Source organism: Lonchura striata, chromosome 8, assembly GCF_050655825.1.
Source record: "Lonchura striata isolate lonStrDom1 chromosome 8, ASM5065582v1, whole genome shotgun sequence".
Lineage (NCBI taxonomy): Eukaryota > Metazoa > Chordata > Aves > Passeriformes > Estrildidae > Lonchura > Lonchura striata.
This window is the reverse complement of record NC_140710.1, coordinates 15,704,208-15,731,430: the sequence shown is the minus strand read 5'-3', so window position 1 is coordinate 15,731,430 and position 27,223 is coordinate 15,704,208. Positions and strand designations below refer to the sequence as shown.

The 27,223-nt window shown below is 36.6% G+C and overlaps 1 protein-coding gene across 34 annotated transcripts in view; it reads left to right on the top strand.

The window, feature by feature from the left end:
* Nucleotides 1-27,223, top strand: part of LOC110468626 (uncharacterized) — a 511,599-nt gene that overhangs the window by 18,612 nt on the left and 465,764 nt on the right. For 30 of the 34 annotated variants that reach the window (XM_085585862.1, XM_085585865.1, XM_085585866.1 and 27 more), the window contains exon 2: nt 15,675-15,751. The gene's annotated coding sequence lies outside the window, so the exon portion shown is untranslated. Of the gene's footprint in view, nt 1-4,828; nt 4,903-9,418; nt 9,594-15,674; nt 15,752-27,223 lie in introns of all 34 variants that reach the window. The other 4 variants (XM_085585864.1, XM_085585863.1, XM_085585857.1 and 1 more) reach the window with 1 other exon arrangement.

The following is a 27,223-nucleotide window of genomic DNA, read 5'->3' as shown; positions in this document are numbered from 1 at the left end:
GCAGGGCCATTGTTTTCAACTTGACTGCTTACAGGGATGTGCTCTCTGTAAACTTGGCCTAGTGAGACCAACTGCAATGTAAATGGAAAATTATTTTCTTGAATTCACTGCAAGTCTGAACTAGGCTTACAGTGGTACTATTTAGGCTCCCCCAGGCTGTTTGAAAATTTACTCTTCAAAAAGAAAGGCATAATCAATAAAAAGTGTTGTTTGTTGGTTTTGGTGTTTTTCTTGGTTTTGCATGAGGTTGTGAGTTTTTTAGTTTTTTTTTTCTGTTTCTATGTGGGGGAATGTCAATGTTGCTTAATAAAGTTGTTACTGACAAGAGCAGCTCTGATTTTAGTCTGATCCTGTTCTGAGGCTTGATTATCAAAGGCTGTTCCACTGCTCTGTGCTAATCACAGATCAGTTTGTGGCCCTGTGTGGTTTGTAGTCCAGTGCCCCACAACTCCATGTCACTACACCACTCCTGTTCCCTGTGTGTGGCTAAATATTGTAAGCAAAGGACCAAAATATCATAGTTTCAAAAAAATTCTGCCTCCAGTTTTAGGCTATTTTCTTATGGATTGTAACAAAAGACAGTAATTTTTAGTGTTCAGATGTTTGCAGTTCTTCATTCAATCTAAATTCAATCATTTATAGAATGCTACAGTTTAGCTAAGGCATTTTTTGGATGTAATAGCATATGGCACTGGTTTTCTTCCAGTTCTCTGAATATGTTTATTTTTCTAGGTTAAGGGCAATTCATTCAATCTAAAACTGTCTTTTTTTTTTTCTCTCTCTTTTTTTTTTTTTTTTTTTTTTTTTTTTTTAATTAGGGCTAGAGATGTTTTGCATGACATTGTAGCACTTCTTCCCCATTCTATTTTTGTTTTGCAAAGTGACATGCTGGGTTTGTGCTTGTATTTTGTAGTGTTTACCTTTGGTCGGCACTGTGTCAACGCAAAGCTTTAAAAACAATAAAATACTGACTTTGGGGGAACAGAAGGGCTGAAGGATTGACTGTGTATGTCTTTAATCTTAAAATTATAACAATAGTCTCATATACAGTTTATATTAGCACCCCTATCAGCACTGAGCCACCTTCTCCCAGAAAGTACATCTTCCATACCTCCTGAGTACATGAAACACTTCCCTCAAGAAAGCAATTTCCCTGCAGAATCAGTGAGCTTTGCCATCTCTTTGTCCTTCTTGAAAATGTCCTGTGCTTCTGGCCCTTTAATTTAATGTGAGACATTCCTGCACTCAGGCAGCAGAGACAGCTTATGGCAGAGACAAATCAGTATTATGAGAAACATGTAATGAGCCATACAGCCTGCAGAATTCTGGACAGAATAAAGGGGAGACTCTTAAAGACAGCTTTCTCAAAGTCATCTCATTAGCCTGGGAACCAGGGCTACGAGATAAGAGAATTCTTAATCAGAGATGGGAACTTGCTTCTTATGTTTATTGGAAGCTTGTTTTTCTAAAGGTTGTACAGTCTATTTTTCAAGGAGTCTGATAGCTAAGCTGCAGTAACCTGACCTGTCTTGAGTTTCTATCATTACTGCTTGCAGACTGTAAACTAAATCCCAAATGGTAGTTCCATACAACTAGGAATAACTGAAATTAACCAGAATTTATAGTAAGTTTGGATTCTGGAATCTTTGCATTAGTAATCCTCTGAAATGAAATTGTTTTCATACAGGTAGTGCAACCAGAACTGGGCAGGGAATCCTACTTCCCCCAAAAGCTTTTCTCCCATGACTATTTTGACATTAAATACAAAGTTGATGGAGGCTTAAGTCTCAGCTCCTGAGTAACAATTATATTTTTCCCCTCAAAAGTATGTTTTGGAACTAATAATTGAGATCACTGTATAAGGATAGGAACTATAATTTTGTGAGATTCCTTAAGTAATTGGAAAAAGCTTTTGTTCTGGAAAGAGGAAGTGTGTAGGTATGTAGGGGTGGGAGGGAGAGGGAAGGGTGCATAATAGTTCCCACTGTAGTACAAACTATGCAGGAACAGAGCTATCAGCAAAGTGGAAAATAGGAATCAGCTTTGCTTCTAAGGAAAACAACTCCCAGGAGGAAGCAAAAGTCCATATGTAATACCATAACTGCTGATGTGCTGTTACTTCCCACAACACAATGAAAATTCAGCTCATTTTGTTTCTTAAAGAGGCACCCATGAAATTATGGAAATTCTCATATATAGAATTTAGCACAGGGCATCTACTAATGTAATGAGTCACCAGCTGCAATGTGTATTTTCATCTGTTTTTCATCTGCAGAAGGGGAGATAACAGCAAAAGAAATCTCATGCAATATGAACTGAAGGGTTATTATAGCATTTTCTTAACCAGACCTCCTGCTCCAATACAGTCATCTAAGCCTATGACATGATAGAGAATCATCAGTGTAGAAGAGGTGACAGTTTCTGAGGGAAAATGTTACCTTACTTCAGTGTCTAGCTACCCTTATTGAACCTATGCTTATAGATCTATATTTATCTTGTTTGTTCAAAGCTTTGAAATCTGTGTCTCTTATTTAAGCCAGTAAAAAGGTGCTGTTGTTCATATCTTGCTTATGTTGAAGAGGCAGGAATAAATGTTCTCTTAGGGACCCTAGTGGGTGGACATGTGATGAAACTTCCTTTGACTCCTGTCCACCAAGGAAACTTATGCAGCAAAGTGGAGGTGCTGGTGTCCAGGAGCCATATGTGATGTGTGGCCAGGAAATGATGTGAACCTTTTGCCCCCAGAAATACCCCAAATGTAGTATTTCAAAATAGTTGCATTGGTAAGTATTTAAGGTTGTAGTTATGCTGCTGCTGTCACTCGTAGGAAGTAGGACAGCTGGGGTGACATGAGGTATGATCTCTGCTTTATGCCAGTAGGAGTTTTGTGAACATGAACTTACACTGGCAAAGCTGTTGCTGCTGTAATCTGTTCTGTGCATTATGGCTTAACTGTATTGGAATAATGCACATCCCTGTTACCGTCACAGTAGGAAAGCATTGGGGTATCCCTGCACTGGATTGCCTATACAATGAGCAAATGGCAGGCACGTTTCTGTATGAGACCCCAATTCTTATTTACTCGTGTTGCAACAGCTTCACAGTGGGGTCTGAGGCCCTTGCTTACAGGGTAAGGGAGAAATTTAAAATCCTGGAATATCAGGGTTTTGCACTTACAGCTCTCATCAGGAGGCTGCTGTCACAGCTGCTGGAACAGGTTGATGTCTGAAGTGCAGCCATGGAAAATATGTTAGTTGAACGCCCCCTAGCTGAAATAATTTTCAGAACATGGCTGAGACAAAGGTTTCCTGGGGATTTCAATATACAGCTGGGGGGAATTCCAGGTTCAAGCTACCTTGTGTGTTGGTTTCAGCTCAGCCAAGCAGTTACTCTAAGGAGTAATGGATACATTTTAGTTCATATACTGATCATTTTAGAAACGTGTCTTGCATTAAAAAGGCAATTTTCATTTTTTGTTCCTGTTAATTAAGTTGGTACAAATTTGGACATAAGAGGCTGTGCTTGCAAAACTCATCTGAAAGCTAGATTGGCATAGCTGTGTTCCTACTTAAGAGCCAAATTAAGCAATCCTACAAATTCAAGTGTCATAGAGCTGTGTGCTTTCTCTGGTGTCACAGATTGCACAGATACTCCTCAAAGCAAGAAAACTGCCTTTTAGTAAAGTGACTGAACTTCGAATAAGCCAATAGCTTTGGTCCATCTTCATTGAAATGGACATTTTAATATAGGGAAAGAAAAGAAGGAAAACCTCCTTATATGTAGTTAAGACTTAGACTTTTGTTCTATTATATACACAGGATGGCATTGATTCTACCTTTTCCTTGATCAGATTTCTCAGCATAGATCAATCCACAGGAATTTCTCACACTGTATACATTCAGGAGAAGTTTTGATGTATCCAGTTAATGAACGATTTCTCTTGCCTGTGTTCTCTCTATCTCTCCTTCTCTCTTTCTTTCCCTCTCTCTCTCCGTAAGTCTCATTTTTAATGTCATGTTAGAGGGAAATAAATGGCCAGTTTAAAAACTCCAAAGCTACACAAAATTAAATATTTCAGGCGATACACTTAACTCCTATTTGATTTTGGACAGGCTTAGCTGTGAGAATTTTTTTAACCATTAAAAAGTGTCACTCGGCTAAGAAGTGGGTGACAGGTTTTTGGTCGTACAGCCCTTCCTATACAATGCTGACATCCCTGCTTACACACAGAACAGAGTTTTTGAGGATGAAGTAGTATTGTAACAGTAGATTAGCCTGGTAGTTGCAAAAATCAAGCTATTGAAGATTAGAGATTTCCTTTCTGACATTATCAAATGAGGTTTTGTTGTCTTACAGTTTTCTATGCTTGTAAGAGTGCGTGAAAAGGTGGACTGTCACCACAAGCTGTCTTTGTATTATTCTTCCTCAAGCAGAGTATATAGAATTGAGCAGGAGTAATTGATAATAGACTACAGCAAATGCTGTCTTCAAGTTTACCACAAACATAACAAAACTATATTGAGTATGTCTCAACTGCTAATCAACTGCAGTTGTGAGAAAAAAATACTGACAGAGGTTCAGTATTTCCATCCCCTCCAATTAGTGTTGAGCAAAACCTGGTCTCCCTTGTATTTCAAAAAGCAAAAGGTAAGCTTTTAAGCAACTTGTAAAACAATATCCTCTTGGTATTCTGCAGAATGTGTAAAAGCAGCAAAAAGACACAACTCCTGTTTTTCCTTTGTTAATCTCTATTATTATCAGAGATCTCTTTTCTCAGGGCTACAACTGTAGTAGGCAAGTCCAAAAGCTGATGTTGTGTTTTTTTAAGGGCCCACATATTTTTTGCGTCTTCGAAGAAACCAAGACTGGGAAGACACATGATAGAGTACCTGAAAGCATAAGGTAATAGATCCTTTCCAGCTGTAGCTACCTGTAGCATTTTAATGGTTACAGGTGTATTTCCAAAAGTACAGGTTTTTTATTTTAAATGGAAATCAATGAGATCAAAAAGTGAAATTTGGAACTTACTTTTGCACAGTTATTTATGAAGTGTGATCAGAATATGTAGTCTCCTAATAAGACTACAATAACAAGGCATGGCAATCATCTGAAAAAATGCCTTTACTTTCTCACAGGGTTTTTTTTTGGTTTGCTTCTTTTTTGTGTGTTTGGGTTTTTTTCCTGTATTAATTAGTTTTTATTATAATTTGAAAAAGGACAAAATTACATTTCCTTCCTTCCTTCCTGTCTGCCTGTCTGCCTGCATGCCTGCCTCTCTTTTTGAATCATACTGATAATAGGCTGCTAAGTAGTAAGGAATTAATACATGTGTCAGGTCATCCATTTTAAAGCAGTTATCTAAAGCATGCTGCATATGAAAATTTCCAACGACTACACTGATATTTGTAGTTTTTGCATAAAGAATTGATGGGTGCATCTTTATATATATTTTGTGTATACTACTTTCAGTTAAGAAATGAATTTGCTGATAAAACACTTCAGAAGATTCTTAGACTTGAAAAATCAAGAAAAATATCTAAGTTAGACAATAGTTTACATGCATTAGTCTTGCAAGTCTTGAATATGCCGAACTACAATGATTATGGTCAAACATTACTGAGCTACCTACCTGCACTAAAATTAAACAAAGATGACCCAAAATATGAATTGCTATATTAATATTTCTGAACCGTTATTAACTAATTCCGCTACCACCAGTAATTAGTTACTGAGGCCTAAATTGAATACAATTGCTATTTTGTATCAAAGTAGCAACCCATTATAAAGGAACAGAGGAAATTAAAGTTTAAGCTGTATTAGTTTAGCATGTGTTTAAATCACGCTGCCAAGTTACTTCTGCGTTTAGCTAAATAGATAACTTTGGTCATGAAAGCTCAGCAAAAGAACTTCACTCAATACTTAAATACTTATAGTCATACAAGTTTGAGTCAGGATTTCGGCTTATCCCTGAAATTGACATTTTTACTACAAAGATCTTTGTTTGGATCCCAATTCTTTAAAAAATCTAGTTCTAGACCCTTCTGTAACAAAATATCAATATGAAGTCCTTCTGTTGCAGGCACTACAATAGCATGCTCCTATTACAAACAGATGGGTTATCTAAGACTAAGTGGCTCAACCATGAGGTTTTGTTGCCATTAGTGTGTAATCAATCAGGAAGGAGAACTATTTGGTGCTTGTCTAGTGCTTTAGTAATTCATTCGCTATAGATCCTTATTAGAACAGAAAATTACAGCTGTAGCAATGTCTTAGTTTCAAGAAACAGAAGCACCTTTTTCTTTCCCCTCTTTTCAAAATAAATGTTCCATGGTTATAGGTGAAGGACATGGACATTGGAAGAAAAGCTGGTAACTTATTAATTGCATTTTTAGCTATTGGGGAAGTTCCCTGCTCTATACAGTTGTGCTGGTTGCTTATTTAAGTTCTCTGTTCTACACTGATACAGGAGAAAGAACCAAGCCTGAGAATCAGTTACTGTTGGAAGTAATGACATGTGATGTTATGAAGGGTCACAGGAATTGCAGCATTTATTTCCTTTGCAGACTGTTTTGTGAAAAGGGAAAGGAAAAAAAAATTAGAAATCTTGAAAAATCAGAAGTCAGAACTCATAGGGTTTCACATTATTTTCCTACAGAGCAAGAAAATTGGCCAGAATTTTTTACCACTGACATGTTATACTATGAATCTACAACTATTAAAGTTTAGTGCAAATTTAACTCAGCTCTGCAAGTGTGAACAGTGTTTGCATGGCAGAAGGAATGTTAAGAGTAGGCGTCTGCTAGAGTGTGCATGTCCTCTAATGAACCACTCTCAAGTGTGAGCTGAAGAAGAAAGAACATGCAGGCAGAATAGGTGTCTCTCAGAAGACAGGATTAAATGAGAGGTTTATGTCTCTGAGGTAGCTGCTCTGTGGCTATTTTCCTGCAATCACACTTGAACATTGAGATAACCGCAGAACTGTATTTCCATAGTGCATGTCTTGGCTTTCCCTCCTACTGCAGTCTATATTTCTAATGGGAAATACAGATCAGGCAAAGAGCTTCTGTAGATTTGAAGAAAGTTCCCTTGCTTGACCAAGGACTGAATGGCTGATAACATGCCAATGTTAGGCCAGACCTATGCTCTGTAATGCAAGATCACTAAAGCTGATGGACATGGTCCCATTTGCATAACACATGCAGAAGTTTGAGACTTCACTGTTCCTGGCTGTCAGTCTGCACCTTGCACTGATGTTGCCACCCCTGAGGCAAAGCTAACACAACAAGATAGGTGAGTTTGCATCTCCTTATATACTTTTCAGCCTGATGGATTAATGCAAATTCAGCTTCATTGTTCATGTAAATTAAGATGTCGGGTTTAGACTGACTTTTAGCCATTTAGAGAGAGGCGGGGACTTTTACCTTTCTGCTGTCCTCTCTTCAGGGAGCAGCTTGTTGCAGAGATAGATAACTTAAGAGCAGCAACACTGATTTGCACTAATAAACTTTTGGAGCCTTCTCTATGCAAGATGTACATTTGAATTATTTTCCTTAACTATTAATGGATCTTCAACGCATCTTCTCAAAATTAACAAGAGCAAATAATATTTTTGTAATATTCTTAAGGAACAGTTTTTTAGGAAACTCCTGGCTCTTTATGATTACTGGGATAACTGACCTTGGATTTATATCTAAAGCTATTAGAATTTTGACTATTTCCAATTACCACTTTAAGTGATAGTCAGAACAACATGCCTTGTATATTTAGCAAGTCTAGGTTTTTGGAAGCTGCTTGAGATTTGACCTTGCTTTTTAAATTACTCAGAATCATTTCACATATCTAATTAGTGTTCACTAATTCAACTCATCTCATTTGACATTAGTCCACTAAAGTAACTCAAGAAGTTTTGGCTATTGTTTTATATTCCTGTCAGTTCTACATGAATAAAGATTCAAAAAGAGAATTGGCCTAAATAGAAACTATAAACCAGTGAGTGAATCATGTGGTCTTTATAGCAATTTTACCTTGGCCAGCAAATTGTCATGTGTCACTTTTAAGTAAAAGAAACCCAGGAGGTAGAAAGGTCTGGAGGGAGAAAGGAAAAAAAAAAAAATTATGCTATGATTGTAGGAGACACCATTTAATCAGCTAGACCAGTTAATAACTCTTTCTGCCTTTTTTATTTGTCAAGGGCTCAATATTTTTTCAATATGAGGTCTGATTCAGTGTGCTTTAAATGGCAGTTTATAATTAATGGTACTTGAGCGTCTCTTATTTCAAAAATTCATACAACATTCTTGGTTACAATTTATACATGATTTTAAAGTATAATTAATGTTCAGCTTTACAAGATATATGCAAACAGATATGTAAATTTGGAAATAAATATGCAAACATATAAAATGTTGTTGAATTAAGTAGTCCTTAACATTTTTAATGAAATCAATATTTTATTCATATTTTGCACATGATTTTGACTACTTAGTGATTTGGTAGTTCTCAGACTTTTGTGGACCATGGCTGCAGATTGAGTCTCATGTGACTCATCTTTGTCTTCTACTCTCCTGAATCTCATACTTTCTTTATGGAAAACAGGAGCTAATCCAAACCCCTCTAAATTATTTGGATTGTCTTCAATTATGCTTTGTGAATATTTGGAATAGTGAACTTAACATGTTGCTGAAACAGTTGAAAATAATCTTTATAAAAACTTTCAGATTGAATCACATTAAAGGTTTGTCTAGCCCAATATCCTATTCCTAGAAGTAGCTAAATAAAAAGGGAAAGTATATCACCTAGGTGTTTTTTGAGCACACAGCCAACTGAGTCAAAAAATGCTTGTTTATATATATATATATATATATATATATATATATGTGTGTGTGTGTGTGTGTGTGTGTGTGTGTGTGTGTGTGTGTTTGTGTGAATTCTATCTATCTTTCTATATGTATATATAAAAATGAGAAAAATACTGCAAACCTTTTTCACAGGAATGTAGACTGTTGGTTTGTATTTCACAGGAATATAGACTGTTGGTTTGTATAAGCAATGATCTATACATTTTACATAGGTCTTCTGAAAAAGTTGCCCTAAGGAAAGGGATTCCAAATTTCATTGAATTTCTAATTCCAGCTTTTGCAAGTTTTGAGCCAGTTGAAAACTTGGAATTTTCCTGATCTGAGTAATAGATATATTCTGGATGTATATATATATTCTGTACATATCTATATTCTGTCCCTGACAGTGTTGGTGACACACCAGTTTACCTGTGTCTTTTGAGTGGTAGAGATCCCAACCCCAAATACACTATTATTGGTGTGGTCTTACAAGTGATGACTTTCTCCTCCCTCAGTCTACTGATTATGGTGATATGGTCTACTGTTATGGTGTCCAGGATGATGAGTGCTGTCTTTACCAGATATAATGTGAGCTCACTGCTGCAAGCAAGGACATTGCCGCACCTGCCCCAGCCCCAAGAAATGGATCCTGGCAATCCCTGCAGCCCCTGAAGACTGGCATCGTCTCCTCAAGAGCTCATACAACGCAAATGATATCTGTGAAGGACATGTAGTTAAGATACCCATATAGACAAGGTATAAAGATGTGTGGAATTTTGTATTTAACTGATAAGACAGGAAAATCCTCAGGGGTCCTGAGAGAAAATCAGGGTTTTGGATGTAGTTGTTAGTAAATAACTAGATAGTAGTACTGGGAGACTGATGGGTGCTTCACAATTGACACAGACTGAACTAGGAAGTCATAAAGTATTGGTACTTAAACTACAACCTTTATAGTGTAATAAGATAATGCATGCTGAGGAGAGGCACCAGGAGCAGTTGAAAGGTTTGGCTGTTATAAAGGCTGAAGGCTGAAATAATAGGCGAGCTGTGGAGGCAGGTTTCCATTCTGCCTTCATTTCCATCCAAAGCATGCTTTAAGGTTGCACATTGTTTAACTACTGAAAGAATTTCTGCAACTGGAAAAAAAATTGGTAAAATTGGCTGTTTCTTCAGGCACCTAAAGTCCTGCATCTAGATTCTGCTGTTAGACAGCTTGGTTTGGACAATCATTGACTTAGAGTGAAGGAATTTGAATACCTGTGTGTACAAATGTAGAGTGGATGAGTATGGCATGTAAAATGGCATTCAAGTCACAATGCACCACAGAATGCAGGAGATGTGCTATATTCAACTTCCAGTCTCAGAAACTGAGTAAATGTTACATTTTAGACTTCATGTGCTACAGATCCCACAAGGTGGCTATCATTTGAAGAGTAAATATGGTTTCCTATCCTTTGTTTGCAAGATTACTAATCAAGATCATATTCCTTGGCTTGAATTCAGTTAAGGTTACTACACAAACTTGTTACAGACAAAAAGTCATGCTGAAATCTATGTTGTTGATCATATAAGAGTTTTGCGTTTTAATGAAGTTTTTAGATTTGGTCACTTACCTTTTATTTCAATACAACCTATGTTTCATTTATTTACATTGCTGCATAAGTAATGAAAATCATAATTATATTGCTAAAGAAACATCACTTAAAAATAGACATATAAATGCTGTTTTGATCATTGCAAACTGCTATTTGCGGTGCAGTGTTTTAGTTATGAGATGTAGAAAAATTTATCTGTCTTTGCAGGTGCATACTCAAAATGCTATTTCAGGGCAAGTAGTGCTATAGTATTTTTCTGAGATACATTGATTGATTTATTACTACAGGTATAGTGAGTGAAAATCAATACAGCTACTTCCCTGTACATCTGTGGTAGTTTCAAAGTTTTCAGAGTATGATTGACTGAAAGAAGTAAGAGCCTGGTATACTTAGCAAACCTGTGTTCAGAGCTGTGCAACACCCTCTGCCTTCATACCAAATAACATTGGTCTTTAAAAGACTATACCTGTGTACTTGGCTTATATATTTTTTATTCTCACAGCATACTTCAGTGCTGGGTTCTTACAAGATTTTGTTTCTATGCTGCATTTAATTTCAGCAGATTGCCCAATCCCCTCTTCTATTGTAACTGGTTTTGAACTGTCTCAAATTCACCAATGGCTTTATAACAATCTGAAAATTAACAATGGTCCCTTACTTGCACAAGGTTATGTGTTTCACAAATTCCTTACTTAACAGATACTTCTTTGCCCCTTACTTCCAGCCAGGCAGTCTTGTCTGCTTTTTAAACCAGTGTAAAGGCAGTAAAATGTGTATACATTGAAACTTTTTCTTCCTGGCACTCCATCACTTGGAAAGCAATCTGAGGCTTTTCCATAGGCTGATGTATTGGCAGTAACTTAAAAAAAACCCCCAAAATACAGAAACATGATTTTTGATTATGCTATAAATTGGGATTTTTTTTCTTCAGGCAGAAGGAGGGAGGACATGCCAGCTGGACTTTATATGTTGGCTTTTAAAAAGCATTAGGAGCCAAAATTATAATTAGCTTACTCATATTGAAATATGTTCGCCCTAGCCATTTTATTTTTTTGCCAGAGCCTGATGCAATTCCTGAAAGATGCAATTTCCTTCAGCACAGAAATACGCATCATACTGTTGGCATTAAGCAACCACCTGTGCAGTGGCTGTTGCAGTGCTTGCAGGAGAAGGTGATGCATCTGCTCACTGGTGCATTTTGAGGGTGTCTGGCTTCAGGGTCTGGTTCAGAGGACTCACACTGGCTGGGACTGCTCAGTGCAACAACTGCAGGGATCTACGCTCCAGGCAGAGGGGGCATGAATTACCCACACTTGCAGGAAATGCTTTTTAGAAGCAAACTGGGTGAAAAGCAGGGCTAGTCTAGTGACAAATCATCAGTGCAAGAAAGTTGCTTGCATTTCAGAAGCACCTAGTTTTATGTATTATAAAGTAGTGCTTAGGAACCCATTGAGATCCAGGTGTCACTTATTCAAAATCACTATTGCACACTGTATGTAAGTGGTGGGAGTGAAGGACTGGTAGGCATAACTGAAAGAAACTTTATCAAGGAACTTTGACAGGAAACGTGGACTACAGCACAGGATGCAGAGCTGAAAGACATAATGGATACTTATTGGGATAACTAAAGTCTGTTGAGGTGGCCAGTGACAGTAAAGCCAGTCTGGGAATGTTTTCATTCACCCCCCTCTGTCACTCTTCTGATTTTAGCATAGATGTGTCCACTGTGAGAATTGGTCCATAACTTCTGTAAATCACCAGAGTTGAGAAAAGGAATTGATAGTGGGGGTGACAGGATAGCAAATGAGATTTCATAACAAGTCAGACACAGCTCTGCAAGAATCCACATTCTCCTGTTTCACAGTTCAGTGCCATCCAATGGTTCATTTCAATTTGATCTGAAATTGCTACTAATTTTTCCCCACACTGTTTGGACTGTTCATTTGCAAGATGGATATTCAATCATGTTAGGAGTGGTAAAATTCTTTTCCCTGAAAGTTCTCTCAGATTCTGTGTTTGGTTGATTCCTTTTACCAGCATTTGTACTTTTTCTCTCTGTTGTGGGTGTTTTCCCATGAATGAGGAGGTTTCTCAAAATGAACCCATTTTAAAATTCCATATGAGATATTTATGATGGTTACACAGTTGCATATTTTGAATATTTTGCTTTATTTTGTATAGGAGACTCCTCTCCAACTTTCCATTTTACTATTTTCTTCACAAAGGAGTATCAAACTTTCTTTAAGAACATAGTTTAGTTTGGAAAACGACTCATAAACTTCTAGCGCTGGGGGAAAAATGAAGAGGGAGTGTTCCTAGTAGAAGATGGGAGAGCCTATTAGTCCGTGCGAGAGCTGTGCACCTTTGGCAGCTGAGATTTAGCCGGCTCAGCTCTTCCCCAGCTGCGGTTTAGCCGGCTCAGCTCTTCCCCAGCTGCGGCTTAGCCGGCCATTCCCGCGGCTGCGGCTGAGCCGGCTCTTGCGCTGCCGGGGCCGGGCGGAGGCAGCCGCCCTGGCGTTCGCAGCCTGTGCACTCACTGCCCGGTGGGGGCTCCAGGGCAAAAAGAGCCCTCCCCGCGCAGCAGCCGGGCACCCGCGGCACTCAAGAGCGTTTTAAAGAGTCCTAAATAGGTTTCTTATTATTTCAGCATAAAACCCTATAGTATGTTCATGAATCGATCAACTGATTTTATGGACAGCCTCCCTTCAGATTGAATTCTCTAACTGGATTTGAAACTGATTCTTTGCAGACACAAGAAACACACGGAGAATCATATTCGTACAACCACAGATGAATTCAGGCATTTTGGAAGGAAAAAAAAAAAAAATCAAAGCTGGACTAGAAGAAACAGTTAAAAATTAATGGACCACTTACTTTAAAGTTTGAAAGCAAGCAGTTAACATTACTCTATGAGGCTGATAGTAATCCAGCAAGTTTTTTCCCAGTGCATGTGTCTGTCCTTGAAATGCTTTTTTTACGTCTATTGAAAGATTAGGAAAAGAAATCATGCTTATAATGTTTGAGTTGAAAAATTTCTGCTAATATTAGAAATATTTAAAGGGCAGTTGAATGCCGATTTGATTTGTTAATGAGCAGACATCCAATATCTTAGTTTTGCTTAGATTCCTGAATTCATGCAAATATCAGTTACCATCTCTAACTCTGCTTTTTTCACATAAGAAGAATGAATGCTGTTGAGTGTGGTACCACCAGATTACTGAACAGAATTAAATGTTTAGAATTAGATCTTCAGAAAGCAAGCATGAAGTTTTATTACTTGAAAATTACAGTAGTCTCCAAGGTGAAAATTGTAGGATTGTTATACAGTTTGTAACGTATAAAAAGTATTATTTTGATGGACCATTTTCTATGTTTTGAAATTAATGACATACAAATGATGGGGTTCATATGGGAAAGATGAACCCCATTCATATTTCATAGCAAATATGAATGGGGTAAAAACTTGAGACCTTTACTGCTTGAAAAAAGGGAGTACTCATACTTTCAAGCTTTATGTTCTGGAAATTATTAGTAGCTGAAATGAAGAATCTTAATTTTCCTATATGTTATACACTGACATACTTGTAAAGGTTGTATATTTTCTTTCTCTTTAAAGCTGGGTGTGTATTATAAAAGCAGTTGCTTTCCACACTTTTCATTGACTTATATCTTCATAACTTTTGTTTAAACTAGTTTTGCATCAAAATACATGATGACACCGTAATTCTCTCTGTTGTACATATTTTCATAAGACTGCATGTTGCCCACCTAATTCTGATTATACTTTCAAAAATGAATAGTGAGCAAAATGCTGGTGCAACAAATACCTGCTTTGTGCTTCTGGAGGAAACACGTATATTTGAGGAAAGGAAGAGAAGTTTTAGACCTGATTCAAGTACTTCCATGTAGTATAACAGTTCTGATATCTCTGTTTTGCTCTGTCCCTATGTATTTACTACAGAACAACAAATGTAAATGAAGATCAGTTTGTTTACATTTAATGTAAACATTTAATGTAAGTTCAATGCTAGGCCTTCTTGTTTTTATGTAAGTAAGACAATATATGTAAAGGAAATACATGGTTCTCTAGGACTGTTTGATCTGAATTGAGTTTGCTTTGAAAGTGTTATTTTGGAAATAAATTGGTAATAATGCAGTTATAATACCATTAAATTGTTATTGGAATTATTTTTGCTTTTTGAAATTAGTTGGCTTTGCTGTCTTTGCCTAGAGTACCTATAGTCCCAAGGCTACTCTTCCAGCTGAGGACATCTCTACTGCAGCACTTAATGAATGTTTGATGCACGGACTTACTTTTTGAAAATACATTTATCTTAGTGACTTGTTGTGGACCTCCAAGTAAAAAGCACTGTCCTACTATAGTATTTCAAGAAGATAATCTGCAAACTCTGGCTGATGGTGACCATGCCATAGGAGCCAGCAGGAAGTCTGCTATGCTTTCTCATATATAGCGGGTTAACCATTAGCAGTTACCAAAAATAGCATTACATGTACATATACAGTGAAAAAGAAGCTAAAATATTTTGTGGGAAAAAACAATGTGAGAGTGGAACTGTGATACAAGAAGGGTAAAGCTATAAACACCCATACAGAAGTTCTCTGTATCATTTGATGGCATTAGTACAGAGAAATGGCTGTGTGGAATAACAAACTGTTATACCTCTGAACTTACTATTGAATAAAGAATTCTCAAAACCAAACAATGAGACCATGAATAAGCAGTGAGCTGCCAGCTGAAAAGAAGCAATGGAAAACTAGGAAGGGAGAGAAGAATGAAGAGGAGTTGATGCTGAAAAAACAGGTGCCAAAAAAAATCAGGGTTTGTCAGACTGGTAGGAGCAATAGTCTCTAGTTCTCATTAGTCCCATATACAGTGTATGTTGTCAGAGTCCTTTGGTCCTACGTTAATTTGTTAAATATTTTGATAAACAATTTAATCTTCCCACAAGATGTGCCAGTAGAGACAGAGAAGGGAGGAAGCAATGTCTAGGAGCAGTCATGTAACAAAGACACAAAATGCAACCAAGGGTTCTAAAAGTTTACTGAAACACATTTCTCATATAATGCAATGATCAGATCAACCATCAATTATTCCTCCTAGGACTTCTATCGATCACCAAAGAACATAAAGTTCTGAGTTCAGCCACTATTTATTACTAATATTATAGAGATACTAATATTATAGAGATAGTAAATGTACTTCATTCTTTTTATACAGCTGAACTGACATTGAGGAGAAACGGTGCAATTATCCAGCTGTACTGACACCATTAGGGAACTTGTTCTGGATCACAGGTAAGTCAGCTAAATATTTTGTCTTTGCATATTTGGGTATAGAGCCTGTGGCCAGCAGTTGGTATTTGGCATGCAACTGCCTACTTTATCCATTTTTATGCACCAACTAATTTCCTTGATGTAGGGATTTGGGGATGGTGAAATAATTTCATAAATTATAAGCAAAAAAAAATCTGTTTCATCTGCTTCATTCTGGATAGCCACTGCATAAAACCTGTCAAAAACATATTGCTTTGGGTTCATCCCTGGTGCAGTTCCATTGATTACAGTGGAGTTAAATCAAAGATGAATCTGTCTGTTCAATTTAAATCCAATGATTGGTTAAAAAGTCGGGGGGAGAGCCCTGTCTAAATCCAGGGCAGTTTTATCCTTGTGTCAGCATTTAATTCCATTTGCATATAAGCCTATTTCCCTTCTCTAAATTTAATTTGTTAGAGCTTGGCCCTCAGCAACAACAGCAACAACAAAGTAATTGCATGCAGTATTGGGCAATGGTGCCAACACAGCATGTGTTATGAAGGTGTCTCATGCAAATTTATAAAATGTAGCCATTAGTGACATTCTGCCTGGTAACAGGTATCTGGATACTTGAAAAACACTCTAAGCTTGAGCTTCATGGACATGTGACATCTAATAATGCACATATGAAGAAGCTTTTTAAAAATATCAGCTATTAATGGTGTCTGTTTCACCAAAGGAAATAAGATATCCATGTCTTGTATGACCAGTGGGAACATTCTAGAGTTTCATTGTGATGAGATAAAACTAACTGAGGCTTAGGTCTCAGGCTGCACTAGATATTATCTGTGACTTTGCACAAGGTACTTTTGCAGTGTGACTTAGAAAGCTTGTTTTAAACTGGGGACGAGTGGTTGGCATTGTCATAATATACCTTGTTTGTTTAGCTGCTACATTCCACTGCAATACTGTGTTCTCATATCACCTAGCCTTGAAACACAGAGCCCGATCTTCACTGAGACCTTTCACCTGGCCATTTTTGAATAAAAAGACTCTTATTGTTGAACTTGACCTGATCATTCCAATTCAGCTGTTCTTCCAAAGGTAGTGGTACCTGCCTTAAGTTGATAGAATCCTTTATTCTCCTTTCCCGTATCCTAAATATTTGATTGCGCCCAAAGGGGAAACCCTCAAATCAAAATATTTTATAGGATTTGAGTTTTTCTTTCTGCCTTGAACTCCAGCTTTTTCATCATACATTATGATGCATTAAAACTAATCATGGTTATAGATTCTTATGTCTTGTCAATTTTGCACAACTTCATGATCTGTTGAGAAGAGGTCACTTCAGTTTCACCATTTGTGGAAAGAAGACACTGATACTAAGGAGTAAATATATTGACCTGGGACACTGTGCAATTTTATGCAAAGAACAAAGCCTGGAAGAGAGCCAGGTTTTCTGAATTGGGGCTGCATGATGTGGGACTAACTTACAGAGAGCAAAGAGATTTCTGTGTTTAGATAAATCAGGTTATTTCCTAATATATCAGATCTTTTTAATACAGACTGTTCCTCATGTGGCCAGGAAAGCTCACTATTACCTCTGTTACTTGCTCCCATTACCTCTTGATGCACTTGCAGCCTTTCCTCAGTAGGATTAGAAGGCACTCAGGACCTTTCAGGAGGCACTTACCACTTTACAGGATTAGGATAAGCCTACCTTTGATGTTTTTGTGATCATACCCATCTGTCATAACTGAACATGGTGAAGTAGGCTTTATTTTTATTTAATGTTCTAATTATGTTTAAAAGGTCAAACATAAAAATATTTTTTCTCAGTTTTCCTGCTTTTCTTTAAAAAATCAATGAGGATGTGTTGTTTTTCAATACATATGCTAACATTTGAAAAGTAAAAATGTCCCCATGTTAGAATCAGCAAATAAAGATGTGGTTTCACCTGATTTTAAGGTTTAGCACTTGTACTCTGTGTCACACTCCTTCCTCTTCTTCCATCCATATATTCATTACAAATGTCAGATAAGGCTAATCCTTCATGTGACATTACTACAGATGGTTACACTGGGGACTTAAACCAGATGCTGATAGTCTGGATAATCTGGATAAAAGCTGGTAACCTAAAACAAATCCATTTTGTGTATTACTCATGCTAATAGTTAAGATATATATAAAATCTTTATTACCCTTTAACACTTTGCATAACTCTTTTGCTTTCCTCTTTTTATAATTTCAAAGGTGTTATTTTAGAGAAGATTTTTCTTCATCTCTCACTGTCCTACCTCAGCTAAATCACACATGTATGTATGTGATAAGATTTAGGGAGGGGAGAGACACTTTCTGCATAAGAATGAACACTACATTTATCTTTTGTTTTAAAATTCCCATTGGGTTGAAAATTTGCCCTGGAAAGTAACTTTAATTTACTTTCATAAAAAGAGTTTTAATGAAAGCATTAACCGTACTTTTGACGAGTCTTTGAAATGCAGTGTTTAGGATGGGAGCTGATAAGGATGTCTTCTGCTGGGTGGCCCAGACCTCTGACTATACTTGAGTATTTGGAATCCATTTTTCTGTCTATTTAAGAATAGTGATATCCTATCTTAGATTATATTTACTCTGAATATTATGTATATGTTTATTCTTTCATTTAATAATGAGGTTTGTATTCTGAACTTGGAGACTCACAAAGACTTGTTAGTCCAGGAAGAAGTGTGTGTTAAGCAGCTAATTATTTACATGGGAAATTCTGTGACATAAACATACTGGATCCTTCCTTGCCCACCTATGACTACCACTGAATGCTGCCCATGGCTGGAGGAATTGGACAGGAAGATACTAGGTTATTGTTTGAAGCTTAGTGTAATACTATTTTGGGCTCTTTCAGCTGTATTACTTTTTATTTATTACTAGGTTTTGTTTCTAAGCTGGTCACTAGTCTGGAATATAGGAAAGTAAGTTTACCAAGCACCTGAGCTATGCAATTATTGTGTAGCTTTTCATCTGCTGCTTAGCACACTTGAGATTTAGATTAGGGTAAGCAACTTGAGCAGGTCCCCATACAGTAAATGATCTTGGGTCTAATCTGATCTCCCTTTAATCCAGTGAGCTATGAGGGCAGTGGTCTGGAGCATGGTTCATGGAGCATGGTTTCTGTGATTTGCTTCTAAGCTTGTTTTGCCCCTAGTGTGTACTACAGGAACAGGTAAAGAAGTCAAGGTGCCCAGTCAGCCAAAGCACATGTAGTACTGAGGTTTGAATATTGGGATTTAATACAGCCTTCTGTTGCTTGTCATAGTTCTCGGGTGGACAATTCTCATAGTCTTTAGCAGCATACCCAGTAGCTAGTAATGAATATCTCTCTCAAAGTCCTTACTGTTTCACTGATTCTAAAAGTGTATAGATCACACCATTGATTCATATCAAGACAGTTCTATTGAAATCAACAGAATTCATACAGCTTATACCAGTGGAGAACCTTGATCCTTCATCTATGGAATGATACAGCAGTGAAGAATACTGCTCACTGTGAGTAGAGTAATTCTCAACAAGTTGCTGAAATTGTTTAGAAGAGTAGCATTAGGCCTTAGAGCATACTGCAAGGATATATGCTGCAAACCCTCTACATCAGTGGAGATGAGTAAAGACTTATTTTTCAGATATTTTCTGTTGATAATATGTTCTTATTAAATACCATCATAATTGTTGTTCATTTTGGGGTCATAAACCTTTATAGTGGAAGAAAAGGTAAATACTTTGGTCTCAAAGGTTAGCCAGAGGAAGACAAATTATTGCAGAAGATGTGGAAAGGTGGAAAAGGTGAGTAATTACATGAACTATTGCAAGAAAGGAACGAAAATCTTACAATTACGTGTTTTGCAGCAAATGCAGTCTTGGTGGGCTGATACACATTGCACTATTATAATATACTATTATAATTAATAGTGGTGTTATTTTAGTGTTTGTGGTAGTCAAAGAGTGGAAGCAATAACTGGATCTAATTGATTGCAACATTTGACTAACTTTTAGCAATTTCTTTTTTAAGTGTAAATTTTTAAATTGTGACTTTAAACAGCAGCAATTCCTTGATGATTTATTTTAGAGTCTTACTGAAAGTATGAAAATAGAGTGGAGTTCTATTATTGACCATATAAATGTGGTTGAAAGATCTATGCACGGGCAGATATTTTGCTACCATCTGTTCCACCTTAGAGGAAATGCCCAATTCAGCAGAGCTATTTCTTTGCATGTTGTAGGCCTGGTAATTCCATTTCAGCACTATAAAGTCTGATTCATCAAGAATGAAATGTCACTTTCAGGAATGCTGTTTAGTGGAGTATGTATGTATGGAAATGATACTCTGGTATAGAGAGGGTCCTGGGTTATGTGTATTTTATGATCCACATAGCTCTAATTCATCTTTTGCTTTTGAAACATAACACATGTTTGAGCTTCACTGATATGGGTTCCTGTTTATTATAGTTAATGGATTATTCATCCTCTTTGTCCTTGACATAATCCTAAGTATGTGCATAAAACTCAGATCATGTTGCCCATAAAAACCAATCAGCCCAGAGTTCTTCTGCAAGGTGTTGAACATTCACCCAGAGCAGATGGCAAAGATAATGTTTAATAAAGAGTTAGAGGATTAGCTGGAACAAAAATAAGCTAAGAGAAAGGGATAATTTCATTTCATATGAAACTCCATGACATTTCATGTACCCAAGGACTGATTAAAATTATGCCAAAAGCTGCTCTTTTTGGCCAGTTTGTCCTAATACTGACCCTACTTATGTTGTCAGCTGCTGTATCTGCATGTGTTATTTTACCACTTTCTGAATAACTCAAAAGAAAGCTCTTCTGATTCTCCTGTGGCAGGCAAAAGTAATTCTTAATTAAACAGAAAGAGGAGAGATATAGGATTCTGCTAAATGTGATGAATATATTTAAGCAACTGATATCTCAACTGATGTTTAGAACAAAAGTTTTATAGGTAATTTTAAACATAAATTTTAAATGATAGTTTTCATAATACGTGGAGTTAAGCTTTGGTTTGCCTTGAATATTTGGATGCTGAATGGAAAACAGAGCAGGAAATAGTCCATAAATGATTTTCAGTCTTGTTTTAGGAGAATTTATTTTTGCTATCAAAAACATAGGGGAGTAACCAAACCTATAAATTTTGCATTTTGCATAACATTTGTAATGAATGTCCCGTTGTTCTTTAATAAGGCTTAATACTAGAAATTGTATAAAACAAATCAGGAACAAATATTTTACAGTTATGGTATTTCTGGGCCCATGGTTATCTGCTACATTCATAAATCAGAATGTCTGACAATGTATGTCAGGTATGGATGCTGCAGAAACATGTAAGTGGAATTTACTTGTAAATGTGGTGTCCTTTGTTCTGAACAGAAAATTTAAATTATTTGAAGCTGTTCTCATAAATAAACACATGTTCTTTTAAGAAGACGTTTTAGAATGGTTGGTGGGAGACAGAAGACAACTCTTTCTTTTAATTGTTAAGGCACAAGAGCAAAACAAGATCAAAATCCAAGCTATTAACTTACTTTACTGAGGCTCAGTGGTCACTGAAGCTTAAAACCAGATGTGAGCATCTCTGGACTCATGCCAGCTGAAGCTTAAAGCTCTGACCAGTCTTTAATGGTAGAGGACTTTTTGCTGCTTTGGTAATGCAAGAAGACAAAAGTATTCTAAAATCAAAATAATGGCTTTTGCACTGAAGTGGGCCAAAGCCAAAACCTTTGAAAGCCTCTTGATATTTGCTGACTTGGCTAATATTACTATCTAGTACTTCCAGAATTCAGCTGAAATCTTCTCAAAACCTGCTCTGCATTTTATAGCCATTTCCTGTCCTTAAGACAGCATTTGGCTCCCTAAAATAAAAACCCTACAGTTGTTTTCTGCTTCAGATTATTCCTAACTTAACTTATGCTCCTGTTGTTTCTCTAATTAGTTACTTTTGAAAATGTTCCATTGGGCACTTCAAACAGCTGAGTATATTTAAAATAGTCTGAATTAACATAAAAATAGCAAGGCACAGCTAAGAATGAACTGGAAATTAATGAAACCTTAATTTCACTGGCAATAATTGTAAATATCTTATTACAAGCTACAGGTTTAGCTGACTAATGGTTGTGAAACACATTACTATAAAACTTATTTCCAGATTTCCTTCAGTCTGCTAAATACTTCCCCATACTTCATTGTAGCCATCTTTTGAAATCACAGTGGCAAGAATAAAGCTCAGGAAGTCTGTCAGCTGATACAGAGTATCAGCATGAGATAGTGCAGCTCAGCAAGAAGAGAGGGTCATATCGCACAGCTGAGATGAGACACAGATAAGCCTAAAGCAAGTTATGGCTTTATCTCATCTTAACCTTGAACCAGATGCCCTTTCCAAAGCCCTCCCTTCCCCCCATCCCTCTATGCTTGTAGGGCACTACAGCTGTGCTGTAACAAACAGCTAGAATTAACAAAATTGGAGATGAGAGAAAGGCAGCCTTAAAAACAGTATTTTTTCATTCAAAACATGTTTGATAAAGTGTACAGATAGAAATAAATTGATTGACTAGCTGAATTTTGAAATAGAACAAGTAAGTCAGGTATGAAAGGACTTCTGTTTAGCACTCCATGTTAGTAGAAAAATGATAGCAATGAATGTATTGTGAAACAAAGTGTTTTTAACTTGTTCATATTTTTAATTTAAATAATATTCCCACCACAATAACCCCCAGAAATTGTGGTCATTGAGGAGTGGGTAGGCATTCTAATTCTTTCCCAGATGGTGAATGATTAATGTACAAGTAATTTCTCCCAGCACTTGGAATGTTGTTCACCTTGTAAGTCCCTTCAGTTACTCACACTCCAGCCTGCCAATTAGTGTGTTCACATCATCCTCAGATAATGCTTTATTTCACCTATCTGTATTTTTTTTTTTGTCTTGGCAGGGAAATGTCAGAAAATAAGCTTTGTTTTGATTTCTTTCCCTTTGTTTTTCTCAACTGCTGCCTCTTCAAAAGTTTTCAGAAATCAAATGTGTGTGTCTGCTTTTTAATTCCCATTTTATCTGCAGTTGTTTCCTAGCTTTCATTCTCCAGCTCTAATATCTCCTTTAATGGGGTCTCTGTGCTTTTCTCACAAGGTGAACACTTCATTTTTCTGTCTGAATGATACACTTATACTTCGTAAAGAGAGATTTTTGTGTTTTGGTAGCTCTGGGATAAGTGAGATCCTACCACTAAGCATACCACATTTTGGATGCGTTTCTTGTATGCATAGTTACTGCTCTTGACTTGGATTAATAAACTTTTTTTTTTTCTCTAAGGCTCTTATGTTCAAATTAATAATCTTTTTTCATTCTTAGATGCTTGTCCAAAGAAAGGTTAAAGTTATACTTGAATATCATGAGAAAGTAATTTTTTTAACAGAAAACCCACAAATTATTCATTAGCCCAGTGTAAGTCTTTCTGGAACACACCCTTGTCACGATAATAACTGGGATGATATGTGCTTTTCTCTAGCAATAGTTTATTGGCAAATGGAGTGTTTTGCTTCCTAGCTGTATCAGTGGGTTTTAATAAAAGAGATATCATGCAGCTACAAGAAACTATCTAATGATATTTTACAAACTGCTTTTCCCTACAGGAAAGAAAGCCAGTAGCAGCCAAAGTCACTGCTTTTCATTACAAATATTCTTAATTTTTATCTCATTTTAGACTAGGGGATCTCCAGAATAACACAGTGTACCACGTATGTCCAAAACTCAGAGTACAGCTAAATTTTCTCTTCCTCTCCAACTTCTGAGGTTCCTGCTGAAGATTTACTGTCTTACTAGGTCTGAGGAAGTTCATACCCAAGACAGATCTCAGTCTGTAGCTGCAGTTCTATACCCAAAAGTGTAACAACAATGACTTAGTTCCTGCTGTTAGATTATTGCTGCACCTGTGACTTCTTAAATTAGCCCCAGCTGGACTAGCTGGGACCTATCAGCTGCCAGTGGGGAGCAGCAGTGTGCTCCAAGAACTCTCCAGCTTCTCCATCCCATGCTTTTGAATGGAAAAACAGCACCGAGGTAGGACAGTGGCAAACTCATGTTCTCTTTCCTCACATAGGAAATAACCCTTACTCAGTTTAAACTGAGTCAAAGCCATATTCTAGCACCTGCTTTCCAGATAAATGCTTAAATTTCTGCGTACTGCAGAAATATAATTTACATACTCACTTCTTAATTTGGAAGATCTTCCAGTCACCTGAAGTAAACTATCATTTTTCTCTATGTGTTGGCTTCTACTTTCTCCAGATATGCAAAAAAACAAAACAAAACAAACAAAAAACCCCCAAAACAAAACACCAACAAAAAACTAAACAAAAACCCAAACCTACTGTAGAAGAAGAACTGGAAAAATCCCATTATAAAAAGAGATTTGAAAGGGCTGGTGTTTTTTCTACCCAGTAAATAATAGTTTATTTTTAAAAAAGTACATGCTATGCCCTTCCTTAAATATCCTCTTCTGGAAAGCCCTATAAAAGAGGAATGAATCATATACTTTAAGAATGCCCTTCATTAGCATAATTAGAGAAGCAATACTATCTTCTTTTTTCTGAGACATCACATACCACCTGACTTGGCTTGCCTTGCCTATGCAAGTCACACTGAGCTGGCTGCTAGTTTGGCCAGTGAGAACATGAAGAAGCTGGATACAGAAAAGACTGGATCCCTACAGTTTCTAGTAACGTGTTTTTCAACCTTCTTTCTTAAAGAAAGTATAGAAATTGCCCCAGGTTTTCACTGAAGAGTAGTAAGATGCAAAATATATTGCTATTCCCCAGAGGTTAAATTAGTGGGTAAAAAGGATTCTCTGATGCCTTGCTCGTTTGTAATTGCCAATTAAAAAAAATTAAAGAGAATGTTTTGTTTTAAACAATTCTGTTCTCTTTTGAATGTGGGCAGATGTGTACATATGAAAATCAAACTTATAATATTTCTAATGCATATAAATTCAAGTATAACACTTTTAATCTTTAGCAGATAAGTATTTACTGGGGACTTAGAGTCATTCTATTACCTCACCTGTGCTCTTGTAGGTATGATGGAGCTGTTTGTGACATTAGGTGTGGTGAGTTTGATTTTGCTTCAGGTTGACATTTCATGGCACTGTGAAAAATTGCATCCTCAAAAGCCTTCCTTGCTGGAGCTCTTGGACACAACAATACACCTCATACTAATTGGAGCATGTATGATGTCTGAGTGGTTGCTTCACTGTTCTTTTTGAGTCTTTGACACTTACCCTGTTGCCATCTGATGCTAAAGATGGGAGAGCAAAAAAGGCTACATATTGATTTTATGTACATTTAAATGGCATTATTTAAGCAGGTAAGTTCTCTTGCGAATCAAATGAAAATGAAGTGAATGGAGGATATCTGGAATAGGTATATCTATCATTACTAATCTGGACTAAGATTTCTTTCTATTGAAGCTACAGGAAGTCATATAAATAGGTGATAGTTTTCATTAATTTTCAATGTTTCTGAAATGTATATTTTCATATGCATAAATACCTAATTATCAAGCATGATAGAAGTCTACAGAGACTGATTGCCTTGTGAATAAACAACAATGAGGCCTTTTCTTCATGAATCTGAAAGCCTTGGATTACAAATCAAAGGAAATTAGGGCAAATTAAGAGTTAATGTATGGCAAGGTTGTTTAAGTTCCAGAGTGCAGTCTGTCTTTTACAGAAATGCTGGTCTTACTGAGGCAAAATTTGTGATACACATGGTATTGCCACAGAGAAAAGATAAATTTATATTGAATGATTTCTCAGTTAAACAGGGACCAACAGGGACTTTATAATAAAACAATTTCCGCTTACTTTGGAATATGACAATGGCAATTTTTCTTGTGCTGAAAACAAACCATTACTGATGTATGTTTGAGACCCAGCAGGAAGTTTTCTAATGCAGACTCTTTCCACATCTATCCAGTAGGAGATGTAATTTTTCTAAGTTGTATAGCAATATATAACACCATGTATTATTACTCTGGTCACATTTTCTATTGTGGTGAAAAATTTAGATTTGTTGGGAATCCCCCAGAAGTGACATATATCCCTCAGCCTTGAAAGCTTAGCTCTTAATGAATTAATGACTTAAATTCACTTGTCTGTTTTTAGGTTTCATTAAAAATATTTGTGGTGTAATCTCTGATTCTAAAAAACTTATCAGGTAACATTTTGACATATCTAATAGCAATTTTTGCTTCACATGCTCTAATGGAAATCAGGAGGGGTTCCTCTGTCAATGCAGTAAATCTAGGTGAAAGGACTGACTTCCTTTTTGCAGGAAATTTTAGTTGCATTTGAAATGCCTGATACTAGAAATATTTATATTACTTGTAGCTTATTTTAGCTGTGTAACAGGAGGAAAGGTTGTCAGTATTTCTGATTTAAATCTGAGGTCTCAAATGTCTGTTTTTGTCAGTATGGACACAGCCAATCCCATACAAGATTGGTACAGTAGAGCCTATGGACAGAGAATTGCATGTAAGAGCAACCAAGCTTTCAGGGGATGTCCAGGATCTCTTCAGGTCAGATGGTCCCTAGCACTGGCCAGAGATGTTTCTAAGACTTCCTTGCTGAATGAGGTAATACTGATACAGCTGATTCTGAACTAGGGAAATAGCTGCCATTTATAAGCTTGGGATCTTGAAGAGCTGCCCATCTAAAGGAATGCTTTGCTTGTTTGGTATTGCTGTGCAGCATTGATTTATGGGAGAAATGTTAGCAGAAATTAATTATAAAGTATTGATAATTGCACTGAAATTTCAATGCAGGCCCAAGGGGTACACATTCTTCTGATTTCTAGATTATATATAGCAACATCTTGATGCTATTATGATGATTACCACTTTGCAATTGGTATGTCTTAGCACAGGAATGTAACATTCCTAATGAGATATAGCAATAATTTACCTGTCACAAAATGATCTTTTCCCAGGAAGTGACAGTGTCTTACTGTTACAAATATGTCCCCATTGACTACAGCACTACTGAATACAGGTCTAGCGTTATCATATTAGATATTTATGTAATTTGATAAAGTGTAGAACTTGATCTGGATCAAAAGTATTCATATAGTGCATGAATCCTAGTACATGAATAGTTAAGACAGAGAGTATATCTTTTCTCTTTTTTTCCTGGCACACAGAAGGCTTGAGCTACTAAGGAAATAGCTAAGGTAAATAAAGAGATTTTTCAAAGGAGACTAGAAAAGTTAAGCATTGCAGTCTTAAAAGTTTTTTCTAAGCAATTCCTTTTGGAATCTTTGAGCCATTGTTCCTGTAAGGCTCAGTTCTGTACTCCCTCTTTAGGCTTTGAGCCCACATATTTATGTGGAATTAATTTTAAACATGCGGGCCTGTGGCCTTCAGTATGTACATGTGTATGCATTTTCAGAAACAGAGCTGTAGGAGAG